Source organism: Phalacrocorax aristotelis, chromosome 4 (genome assembly GCF_949628215.1).
Source record: "Phalacrocorax aristotelis chromosome 4, bGulAri2.1, whole genome shotgun sequence".
NCBI lineage: Eukaryota > Metazoa > Chordata > Aves > Suliformes > Phalacrocoracidae > Phalacrocorax > Phalacrocorax aristotelis.
Window position 1 is genome coordinate 62471280 of NC_134279.1, and position 12827 is coordinate 62484106.

A 12827-nucleotide genomic window follows, 5' to 3' on the forward strand; every position below is an offset into this window, starting at 1 on the left:
GTCTGCACAATACCATACAGTCAGCTACACAATCTCTCAACAAGCTGATTTTTGTGTTTCAGGAGCACTTTAGCCACAATGATGCATGTATTACATTATAGGTTCAGTGTGATGAAAAAGATTGAGTATCTTCATCCAATATGTGGTATGAAGATGATGATGTAAAGAAGAGGTTTTGTAAGCTGAACACAAGAATCTGAGAAGACCAAAGGAATCAACTTGCTTTGTCTGCCTATAGACTGCAAAACAAGTTATGTTTTGCTGTGAACACCACAGTCCTGGTCGTAGAAAACATAGCTTCTGTTACCTGAGAGTGGCTCTTTCACATTTCTTTACCTTAGTGTTTCCTCTTTAAAATAAAGATGTCTTATTTGCCTGTTTGGCAAACTTGGAGAAATGTGAGGAAAGTCTTACTACTTGTTGGAGAAATCTAAGCATTTAAAGAGAGAGATTCTTCCCCTGTGAACTTATGTTGAACTGGTTGCTCTCTGCTGTACAGTGTATATGCACGCTGTGTGTGCCAACTTTGACAACCTCTGCCAAAGAGGAGACATTATTCCATGAATAGCCATTGTCACACATTGATAAATATATATTGGTGAATATAAAGAATTAAAAATATGTATTCCCAGAACCAGAAGTTCAGCCTGGAAAGGGTTACATATCCTTTCTTTCTTTTTATTTATTTATTTTTTTTATTTAATCGTGAAGAGTATGATTGATTTAATTTAAATATTTTTTGCTGCCAAAGCTCTATTAAACAAAACAAAAGTAAGATAACAGTCTTCACATAGGCAATTGAACAGCTTAAATATATCTTCAATTATTCTGAAAGTCTCTCTTTTCATAAGAGTTTGATTATGGGAGCACTGTGACTGTACAAATTCAGACTAAATATACTAGCCTTTGAAATAATAACACTAATTTTTTTCATATACTTGTTAAGGTAAGGACAAGAAGTTAATACATTGTTCTGTTCACCCTGTAATGGACAGAGTTATCTGATGTACTCATGAGGAAAACACAGGTGATTAACTGATTCAAAAATTCTCTATAACTAGAAGCTGAAACTTCTAGCCATCATTTTAAGTTTTAGTAAATACATCATACCACTATGTGAATTTGCAGTTCTTTGTGAACTTCTGCTAGGATGTACTGATAGAACGTAAGATTAATTACACTGAATGACCAAAATAATCAAGAAGTAGATCAAGAAAAATATTTCTATTTAAAATAGCTCAGTAATCTGTTTTCTACTGTGTAGAGGCTAGAAGAAAAAGACAGGTAATATTACCTCATTGCCTGGAGGATGAGCAAGTTTCTCGTACCATTTACCTGTGACCTTTCTGGCTGAGGGATAATAGAAGATCTCCAGAATTAAAGAGCACCTTTCAGATAAAAAAGGTTGGATAATCTTTAGGGTTTAAAATGTGTTACCATTTCTTTTGCTTTATCTTTTCTTTTTACAAATGGCTTGAATAACAAGTGGTATAGTGTTACTGATACTAAAGCTATTTTCTTAGTGTAAAAATGGGAAACGAATCTCTAAAAGGATTGAGATGTAATTAAGATAAGGCGTATTCTTCCAAGCTCACTTCCCCCCTGTAGCTATTGACTATTTTTGGTGTTTGCATGTTGTGCAGTGGATAAGGATAATATCACTCATTACAGAATTGACATCAAAGAAATATATCCAAAAGCCATGTAGTTTACTCTGCCATATCCAACATAAGACATACATGAGAATGGTGTCTTGTACAAACTCCTATCAGATCATTCACTTTAATGGTGTCCTGTCATGTGAAAAGGAAGAGTTTTACAGGAGTCATATCTATTTAACAACTCAGCTAAAGCTGGATTCATTTAAATCCTATTGTTTCAAGATGTATATTTCACTTGATGGATTTGACGTACAACTATTTAGTAAAATTTCAGTGTCCCTTTTTTTGTTTGGTTTTCTCCTTGTTTATTTGGACCATTTGACACACAGAAGGAGTAAAATTCTAATGCAGAAATGCATACTGACTTCAAGATCAGAGGGAATTATATCACAAAATATTCATAGTAATTGATAATAACTAAATTTCAAGATGAAAGTATGCCTAAATCAAAATCACCTTGTTTTGAAAGAGTAGGGTTCTTCATATATAGTTTTGTTATGAGTGGGTATCATACAGTTAAAATAAATGTATACAATCACAAGCTGATATTTGCATGAAGATAAACAGCTTTTTGCATTGCTTTATTTGGTAAGTATATTCCTTTTCCTTTATATGTAAGTAACATACATATGCTTTCATTCAAATAATGCCTTGATTTAAAGGAGTGTACATTGCTTTAAATAAAGCTCAGAATAAGGGTTCTTAATCTCTCATTTATGTTAGGTATGTATTTCAAAGTCCATTAAACCCTTTGACAAGAATTTCCTTTGGGATGGGGGAGAGCATGTTTTTATTTTTTATATAGCACTTAAGACTAGAGACCTAAGAGTGGTTTCTATAATGGCCTAAACACAGAGTAGGGTCTCTGACCAACCTGGCTTAAAGATATATACAGTCTGGAAGTTACAGATGCGTAGAGTGAGCTTAGCACATCTTGTTTGCATATTCCTTGTTTCCCTTTCAGATTTATTCAGCAAGAAGAATCAGGATTTGTTGGCCAGTATAACTAAGCTAGCACTGGAGGTCTTATACACACACAGAATACACACAGAATCATATAGGTTGGAAAAGACCTTTAAGATCATTGAGTCCAAGCATAAACCTAACACTGCCAGTTCACCACTAAACCATGTCCCTAAGCACCTCATCCAAATGTCTCTTAAATACTTCCAGGAATAGTGACTCAACGACTTCCCTGAGCAACCTGTTCCCAGGTGGGGGGGTGGCAGATCCTACAAGGAAAAAGGAAATTACTAGGCATGAGAAGGAAGCATAGGAATTATTATTTTCTAAATTATCCTAACCCTTGAGCAGTGAATCTTTTATAGTGGTATTTTTTAGGTCAGTGTGAAAACCAAAGTCACAGTCTAGCCAAAAATGTTGAATATATCAGGCTATCAGACTTAAGTACAAAAGGAAATATTCTAAGAAATCAAATGTTACATATGAAATAATACTATATTGAGGAAAGGCTTATCAGATCTAAAAGAAAATAATACATAAATAATTTTCTTTCCTTGAACTGAGTAATTTTTAACTGGATACCATGCCATCACCATACCAGTTTTCTCAATATTCATATTAGCCTAATTAAACTTTTCTTTCAACCATCAAATATAATTCTGAGAATCATGCAGAATTAAAGAGCTGATACTCATCTTTGTTCAGGCCATTCTGATTTCAGTTAGTAATTAGGAAACAACCAAATAAACAGACAAAAAAACCATGTAAATAATCTAATAATCAGAAGTTCTTAAGCTAAAATAAACAAATCAGTAATACGGAAAGAAAGCACCTTTCAGGTGAATCACCCTGAAATCAACAAGCTCTTATCTTTTTCCATTTTGTACGGTTGAGAGAAAACATTAACATGCAATTAACAATTTTAAAATTATTTTACAGAAGTAATAATTCACAGCCTTTTAGAACCAACAGTAATAATAACCAGACTTTGTTAACTATTGTAAATAGCTTTGTTCTTTGAAGGGAGTTCAGTTCTTGCCATGATGTTCACTATCACAAGCACCACATGCACAGAGGATAAACAGGCACTCACATCCTAACCACCTTTTTAAAAGAGACTGTGTCTAAATGGAAATTATATGTTTCTAAAGGTATATGAAAGATATTTAACATTGTCCAGTGAAGACATGGAAATAATATGGTGAAATGTATTAATATGATAGAATGTTGAAACTTTTCCTGGTGTCCTGTTCACAGTATTTTCATTACACTTGTGTGACTTACAGAAACTTGTTCTCACTTTGTCTCATCTTTTGCAAGGGTCCAATGCAGCAACAGGATCTTTTAATGCAGCTTTCTCTGTGTGAGCTAGATGGAAAATCAGGCATGAGGTGTTGGTCCTGTAGGCTAATTTTCACCTATGATCTAGGGCATCCATTCACAATTCAAATGTTATCACTTCTAGAAATTTCTAATGTTTGAATAGGAAAGATTCCCACACCAGTGTCATGGTCATGAAGTTAAAGACTAGGTTGAATGCCCTCAACAGTGGGTTGTAGGATAATCTGTGATGGGCAAAACCCTGATCAGCATCTTCGGTGTAACTTAGTTCTATCTTGGTCTAAAGCAGGAAAACATATAAAATATTAAACAACTGCTGGTCAGATCAGAAGACTGATTCCCCAATAGCTGAAATCAAGAACATTTTTCAAAGTTAAGCAAAAATTTATGGTGAATCCTAACAAAAACTAACTTGACAAAAAGTTTGTGTTCATTTATATTTTTTGTCAGTAAGAATAAATTTTCCAGGTTCACTTTATTGATAAAACTTTTTGCGCAGCCTTAGCATCTTTTCACATACCAAAATTTGCTGGAACCAATACTGCATAAGATAATTCATTAGGAACAGATGATGCAAATTCACTAGCTCAGCATATCCCCAGTGAAGATGTTGCACTATTAGATGTATACAATTCTTTTGTTCTTCTTTCTCAGCAGTTATCCGTACTGATACAGTCAGTGTTTCATCTCAGCATGAAATAACATTAGATAACATTGCATTCTAAGGAAGCAGAAAAAACAAGGGGTCCACAAATGACAATGAATTAGAAATGCCCTTGCAGTAGAGGCCCTAGAGTTATAAATGAGAAACTGATGAATGTACTTAGAAAGGAACTTTACATAAAATCTTTCTCCTGCTGTAAATTTCTTATTCTTTAGCATATTCTGCTTCCAAAAGGCATTTTTCGACAAGTGCTAAAGCAGAATTTCCATACATTATCTGGGCTTTTCTAATCAGGGTTTTTTTATTATTATTTTTTAGTAAGAAGTGCATGGCCAGAGGATATTTCACTGCTATTGATATTCTGAAAATGGATATGAATTTCTTTGCAGTGTAAGTTTCTTCTGAAGAAATACATACAATGAAAAACTAAATAATGTGATTAAGACATAAAGCAAAACAGACCTAAGGGACAGGATTAATTTCGCCTAATTTTAAAGATCTAGTAAAGTAACATCTCAGCCAGCAAATCAGGAACCTTTCATAAGCAATAAAATGCTTTAGGATATGATTCATTTAACCTATTTTGGTTACATACAGTACAGTATGCTAAACTGCATCTCAGCCATAGCCATAGTGCTCTATTATCTTTAAAACTGACTTGCATAAACTAGATTATGTCAACCTATATGCCAGGGCATTTCATGCATAAAAGGAATTGGAAAATCTCGTCAAAGTTTCAGAGCCCATAGCAGAATACACTAATGAAACTTTTCTCACATGCAGCCCATTTGCAAGTAATGTGGGTCTTAACTTCATATGTAATATTTCAAGATTTTTCTAACTGAGCTTTACTAATTGAACTCCATTGTAGTTCACAGAGGAAGATTTTGGAACTTGTAATTTTCTTTACATCTAAGATTAAATATATTTGTAAAGGTATACACTTACTCAACTGCATGCCTTTCTCACCTGAATGTTGTTAAAATTATTTCATAGAAATCTAAATCTAACTTATACTTGTACATACAATTCTTACGTGATTCCTTATGAAAATCAGTTTTAAAATACGCTATGTTATTTCTGTGAGGGAACTTAAATCCCTCTTCTGTAGTATCAATAGCTCTCCACTGGAATTATCTCAAACACTCAAACCTTATGAACAGCTTTACCTAGACATTTTATTAACACAGAAAATTAAAAAAAAAAAAACAACACACACACACAAAGAAATACTTCTTTTTTTCTCATAATATGGAATATACCTAGCAAAACAAACCCAAAAAACTACGCAACAGGAAATAGTTCTGTATGCCCTAAATGGTATAGAATCAGAATAGAATATCCCAAGTTGGAAGGGAACCATAAGGATCATTGGGTGGTCACTGGACTGCCTAAAATTAAACCATATGACTAAAAGCATCATCCAGACACTACTTGAACTATGACAGACTTGGTGCTGTAACCACCTCCCTGGGGAGCCTGCTCCAGTGACCAACCACCCTCTCAGCGAAGAACTTTTTCCTAATGTGCAGGCTGAACCTCCTCTGACACAGCTTCATTCCATTTCCTCGTGTCCTACTGCTGGTCACGAAAGAGATCTCCTTCTCCGCTGCCTGCTTTCAGGAGGTTGTAGATTGTGATAATGTCACTGCAGTATCTTTGTATCATTTGTATGCACAGCATTTTTTCCTTCTTAAACTCTCTAGATATGAAATTTTAAAATAATGACACTTTTCATGCACTTTTATACATATAGAAGTAGTCAGTATCTTGTTTTCAAAGGTATTTAATAGCAGGTTTGTCTTTTACTTCTTGTGAAAAGCAAATGTGAGTCATGGTAATGATAGTTAATCAGTTTCACAGAAATGGATACAAATTAGTTACCATATAACTTTAACTATATATATACTTACATCAATAGATATTTAATTGTAAAAAAAATTTTTGAATTAAATTATGAAAATGTCATAGAAGAAAAAACCCTGTATTAAATTCTTCTCCTGTCTCACTTTATACAGTGTTTATAACTTTTTAAATTAGTCCTAAGGATCAGATTAATTCTTCATTTAAATGCATGTAATATGCATGTATACACATATACACATTCAAACAGGATGTATATTTGTATACGCAGACTTTATTACACATACGACATGACTTCTTCAGAGTTACTCAGACTTAGAATCATGCAATCATAGAATCACAGAATCATTAAGGTTGGAAAATACCTCTAGGATCATCAAGTCCAATCGTCAAACCAATGCTGTCATGTCTCCTAAACCATGTCCTAAAATGCCACAGCTACACGTCTTTTAAGTACCTCCAGGAATGGTGACTCTAACACCTCTCTGGTCAGCCTGTTCCAATGCCTTAGTCACTCTCTCATTAAAGAAATTTTTCCTAATATCCAAACTAAACCTCCCCTGGTGCAGCTTGAGGCCATTTCCTCTCACACTATCTCAGGTTACTTGGGAGAAGAGACCAACACCCACCTCACTACAACCTCCTTTCAGGTAGTTGTAGAGAGCAATAAGGTCTCCCCTCAGCCTCCTCTTCTCCAGGCTAAACAACCCCAGTTCCCTCAACCTCTACTCATAAGACGTGCTTTCTAGACCCTTCACCAGCTTCGTTGCACTTCTTTGGACACGCTCCATCAACTCAATGTCCTTGTTATACTGAGGGGCCCAAAAATCAACACAGTATTCAAGGTGCGGCCTCACCAGTGCTGAGTACAGGGGCACCATCACTTCCCTACTCCTGCTGGCCACACTATTCCTGATACAAGCCAGGATGCTGCTGGCTGCCTTGCCCACCTGGCCACACTGCTGCCTCATGTTCAGCTGGCTGTAAACCAACACCCCTAGGTCCTTCTCTGTTGTGCAGCTTTCCACCCACTCTTCCCCAAACTTGTAGCATTGCATAGAGTTTGTTTTGACCCAAGTGCAGGATCCGGCACTTGGCCTTATTAAACCTCATACAGTTGGCCTTGGCTCATCAATCCAGCCTGACCAGGTTCCTCTGTTGATCCTTCCTACTCTCAAGCAGATCAACACTCCTGCCCAGCTTGGCATTGTCTGCAAACTTACTGATGGTGCCCTCGATCCCCTCATCCAGATCATTGATAAAAATATTAAATAAGACTGGGCCCAACACTGTGTCCTGGGGAACTGTGCTCGTGACTGGCCACCACCTAGGTTTAGCTCTGTTCACCACAAGTCTGTGGGCTTGGCCATCCAGCCAGTTTTTTACCCAGCAAAGATTACACCCATCTGTGCCATGAGCCACCAGCTTCTCTAGGAGGATGCTGTGGGAGACAGTGTCAAAAGCTTTGATAAGGTCCAGGTAGACAACACCCACAGCCTTTCCCTCATCCACCAGGCAGGTCACCCTGTCATAGAAGGAGATCAGGTTGATCAGGCAGGACCTCCCCTTTCATGAAGCCGTGCTGGCTGGGCCTGAACCCCTGCTTGTCCTGCACATGCCTGGTGAGCTCACTCAAGATGAACCTCTCCATAGTCTTCCCTGTTACTGAGGTCAGGCTGACAGGCCTGTCATTCCCTGGATCCTCCTTCCGGCCCTTCCTGTAGATGGGTGTCACATCGGCAAGCCTCAAGTCATCTGGGACCTCCCCTGTTAACCAGGACTGCTGATAAATGACAGAAAGTGGCTTGGTGAGCTTCTCTACTAGCTCCCTCTATACTCCTGTGTGGATCCCATCGAGCCCCATAGACTTGTGAGTGTCCAGGTGGCGCAGCAGGTCATAAATTTCTTCCTCCTGGGTCATGGGGAGTTTATTCCCCTCCCTTTCCCTGCCTTCCATCTCAGGAGGCTGAATACCCTAGGGATAACTGTTCTGGCAGTTAAAGACTGAGGAAAAGAAGTCATTTAGTACCTCAGCGTTTTCCTCATCCTCAATGGCAATGTTGTCCTATGCATCAAATAGAGGATGGAGATTCTCTTTAGTTCTCTTTTTGTTGTTAGTATAATTGTAAAATAATTTTTTGTTATCCCTTACAGCAGTGGCTAGGTTGGGTTTTTCTGGGCTTTTGCTTGCCTAATTTTCTCTCTGCAAGACCTAATGAGATCCCTGTACTCTTCTTGTGTTGCCTGCCTCTTCTTCCAAAAGCAGTAGTCTCTCCTTTTTTTCCTGAGTATCAGTAAAAGCTCTCTGTTCAGCCAGGCCAGTCATCTTCCCTGACAGTTCATCTTCTGGCACATGGGGACAGCCTGCTCCTGCACCTGCAGGACTTCCTTCTTGAAGAAAGCCCAGCCATTCTGGACTCCTTTGTCCTTCAGGACTTCCTCCCAAGGGGCTCTCCCAACCATTGCCCTGAACGGGCCAAAGTCTGCCCTTTGGAAGTCCAAGGTAGTGGTCTTGTTTACCCCCCTTCTTACTTCACCAGGGACTGAGAAGTCAGTCATATCATGGTTGCTAAGCCCAAAATAGCCTCCAACCACCACACCTCTCACCAGTCCTTCTCTGTGAACAGGAGGTCAAGCAAGGCACCTCCCCAGGTAGATTTACTTACCAGCTGCGTGAGGAAGTTATCTTCCACACACTCCAGGAACCTCCTAGACTGTTTCTTCTCTGATGTGTTGTATTTCCAACAGACATCTGGTAAACTGAATTTCCCCACTAGAACAAGGGCAACTCCAGCAGTTTGTAGAACTTTGGGAATCATGTTGTCTCCTATCTTGTGAATACCTATGAAAACTTGCTTCAAAAAAAATTCCCTCATTTTTCCTATACAAGTAGTCCCCATCCCCTCTAATAGTCATGTAGTGAGATGTTTCTTTTTTCCCCCCAATGTTTTAATAAATAAATTTACGTTGACTGCCTTCAGTTTGCATAACATTAACATGAGTGTCATAACTAAGAGTCATTAAAATATTTCTTTACTTTTCAGGAAACACAGCAGTTGAAATCAATACTCTAGTGAAATTCTTACCCAATGTATTTTGTCACTGACTTCAGGAGAGTAAAGGTTCTCTTACCCAGCATTTTGTTAATGCAGTTTATGGAACATATGCCTACAGAATACAGTGCTCTGCAACGGTTCATCCTTACCCTTGCTTCCTGATGCTGAGTGGGTTGCAGAAAAAGCAGGGAACAAGGCATTTTGCTTTTGCAATAGAATAGTGTGATGAAGCAGAGAGTTGCAATCAAATTCATAACTACTTTTCAACTGGCAAATCCTTCACATTAGGACTTCTGAGTATGATTTCAGACACTGCTGATGCCCTAAATTGCTACCAAATGACCTGAATATTCTTTTTTTTTTTTTTTTCTTCCAGAACAAACAGGAACGCAATTCTTTTGTACAAAGTTCTACAATTTCTGTGACATTTTGAAAGGAGTTGTATCTGATGATGCTTTGCAGTTTCAGAATATCTTTTACTAAGTGTCACAAACTTTTACAGTCATCACGGTAATACATGTTTCAGATTACATTTAAACCTTTTATACTTGGAATCTTTGAACATTGAATAAACTTTTTATAATGCTAAGTATAATATTATATCATGTAAATTCCATTATTCAAATATCATATTCAAACAGCAGAATTATTAAAATAACACAGAAGAAACTGCATTAAATAATTCTTTTGTCTCACTATAGGCTCATAACTCAGCAAATCTCTTTTAAGGATTTGATTAATTCCTCATGTACATGACTTTTTGTTGCTTAAATACTTCTGTGTGGTTCATAATAGTTTGATATTTTTCCTGGAGGATAATTTGTTGTCCCAAAGTATGCTTTTAGCTATCAATATTAAGAGTATGACAAAATTCTGAAGAGTGTAACATAGAATAATTACCTGTATGAGACTCTTAATAGTAATGCTATATAGAAGTTAGATGACTCATTTGCTCAGGGTTTTTTTTCAGCAGAAGCTTGCAATAATACTAGTATGTGTAATTCAATGATTCTAAGTTTAGGCGAGGCACACTATGAAAACAAAGATGCTGCAGCTAGTGGGCTTTGTGAGGCTTTTTCTGCTGGCTTCTTCATGCAAAAACTATCTCCTCAGCACTGTTTCCATGAGACATTTGACTTCTAGCCCAGTTTTATGGTTTGTAAGGTAAGACAGAAAAGCTATGTAGATTAGAGATACTTAAACAATGAGTTTCTCCTGCATCCTGACAAAAGTCTGTCTGAACTTATTGTAGATCATGCTTGCCTTGGAACAGCATTTAGTTTGAAACAATGCTTTTTTTCTGTAGATTTGCTGGTATATATATCAATATCTAGAAAGTTGCTTTACACAGTTTGTGTGGAGTTGTTATTTTCTCCATAAACTTCAACATGCAGTCATTCCTGTGTTACATATTCCTCTATACATTAATTCATTAGCATAAAAAGAAACAAAACTCCCTCAATTCCTCTTATTTCCAGTTTCTAGAGAGATACTAAACATCTCTAGTATCAGAATATAAATTCTATATTTCTAGCTGTCTACATTCAGTCATTGCAATTATAAACCTAGTAAGTTTTTTTTTTTTTTAGTTGTTCTGCTCACTGCAGCACACACAGATTGCAGAACTGGAGGCATAGCGCCTGAGTTCACAATTTCCTCAGAAGTTTGGGCATTTTATCATGATGAGATTTGTTAGGATATCACAAGGTTTTTCAGATCTCTGATAAGGATTTAGTAACTGCCTTGGAGACCACTGTGGTTAGTGTTAATTCTTAAATAATCTGCATTTGTCTTCTAAATATACTTCTACAATATAAACACTTACGTGTTATGAAGGCTTTTGTTGCAAGTGTTTCTATAAAATCATGTCTCTGTGTGTTGAACAGTTATTTCATGCACTAGGTTTTGGAATCTCACTTGTTTAAATAAAAAGTCTCCATATTAGGAAAAATCTTGACAAAAAGTCTTTAAACTGATTGGAATGCTTAGCAGAGAGGTGAATTTTCATCCTTGTCAATGGAAGTAAGAGCCAAGAAAACAGTCTTGCCAAAGAACTAAATTCCAGCTACAGGGGCTGTGTGAGTATTCTAACAGCATTTGAGTTGAATGAGAGAAAAAACCTCTTGGGAGTTGAACTTAAGTATCAATAGCAATAAGTGTGATTTTTATTTAATTATTTAGTATTTCTAAACCTCATAATAATATTTGGATTGTAGCATATAAATTAAACTTTAATTGTTACCTAATTCTCAGAGCTATTACAGGATAAAAAACAAACAAACAAACAACTGTAGGAACACTAGACTCCTCTCATACTGTATAAGAGCTCAATTCAAGATTTAAGGATGACAGATACTGAAGTATTCCTCAACAAACTGGGTTAGTAATTCAGTATGATTTGGGAGAAACAGATTCTACTGATATAACCAGACAGAAGTATACCTGAACCTTGAAGATCTGCAATTTGTTAACTTCAGATATGATCTGGGTCTTTCCTTAAGTAGTTAGACTTTTAAAAAACTAAAATGTTCTGTTCAATAAGAGATAAATGTATGCTTCTCCAAGAATACTTTTGTGCTTGTGAGGCTATAATTCCCAGTCCAGTCCACTCTGAGAATATGAGTGATTGACTGGAGATCTTCCAAAAGAGTTCCAACAATGTGGTACTGGTGTTCTGAGCAAGTGCCATATTTTATTTTAAAAGGCAGAAAGGAACAAGAAGACCATCAAGTAGAAAAAGTGTAACTGTAGAGCCAAAAAAATGTAGAACATTCCATTCATGATAGAGGCAGATTTCTTATTCATTAATCACTCCACAGACTTATTTTTTTTAGGTAAATCATGTAAATTCATACACTACCAATATTCTAGCAAGGGTAGACATTCAAATTGTTTTCAAGGGGGCTTTTTAATGAGTTTTGCTGCCTAGGAAATCTGAAAATTAAGCAGTCACAACTGCTTATTTATTTATTATTTATTATTATGGTATTTGTGTATTGTAATTTTAATTGTATTAATATGATGCCATCAGGGAAACTGTACAGATTTAAAACTTAGAGAACCAGTTTAAGTGGCAATGTGCTGAAGTTATCAAAAAAATATCTCTACTAAATCTTACGTTGATTATTTTATCTTTATGTTCTAATTTCTGAGGCAGTCAGATAATGAAATAGTTTTCAAGGTTTTGGCCACACAGATGCTAGTATAAGAAAGTACAAACTTTAGCTAAGTGAGATTTTCTGGAATGAAGAAGTGCATAAGATCAATACTGCAGTAGGG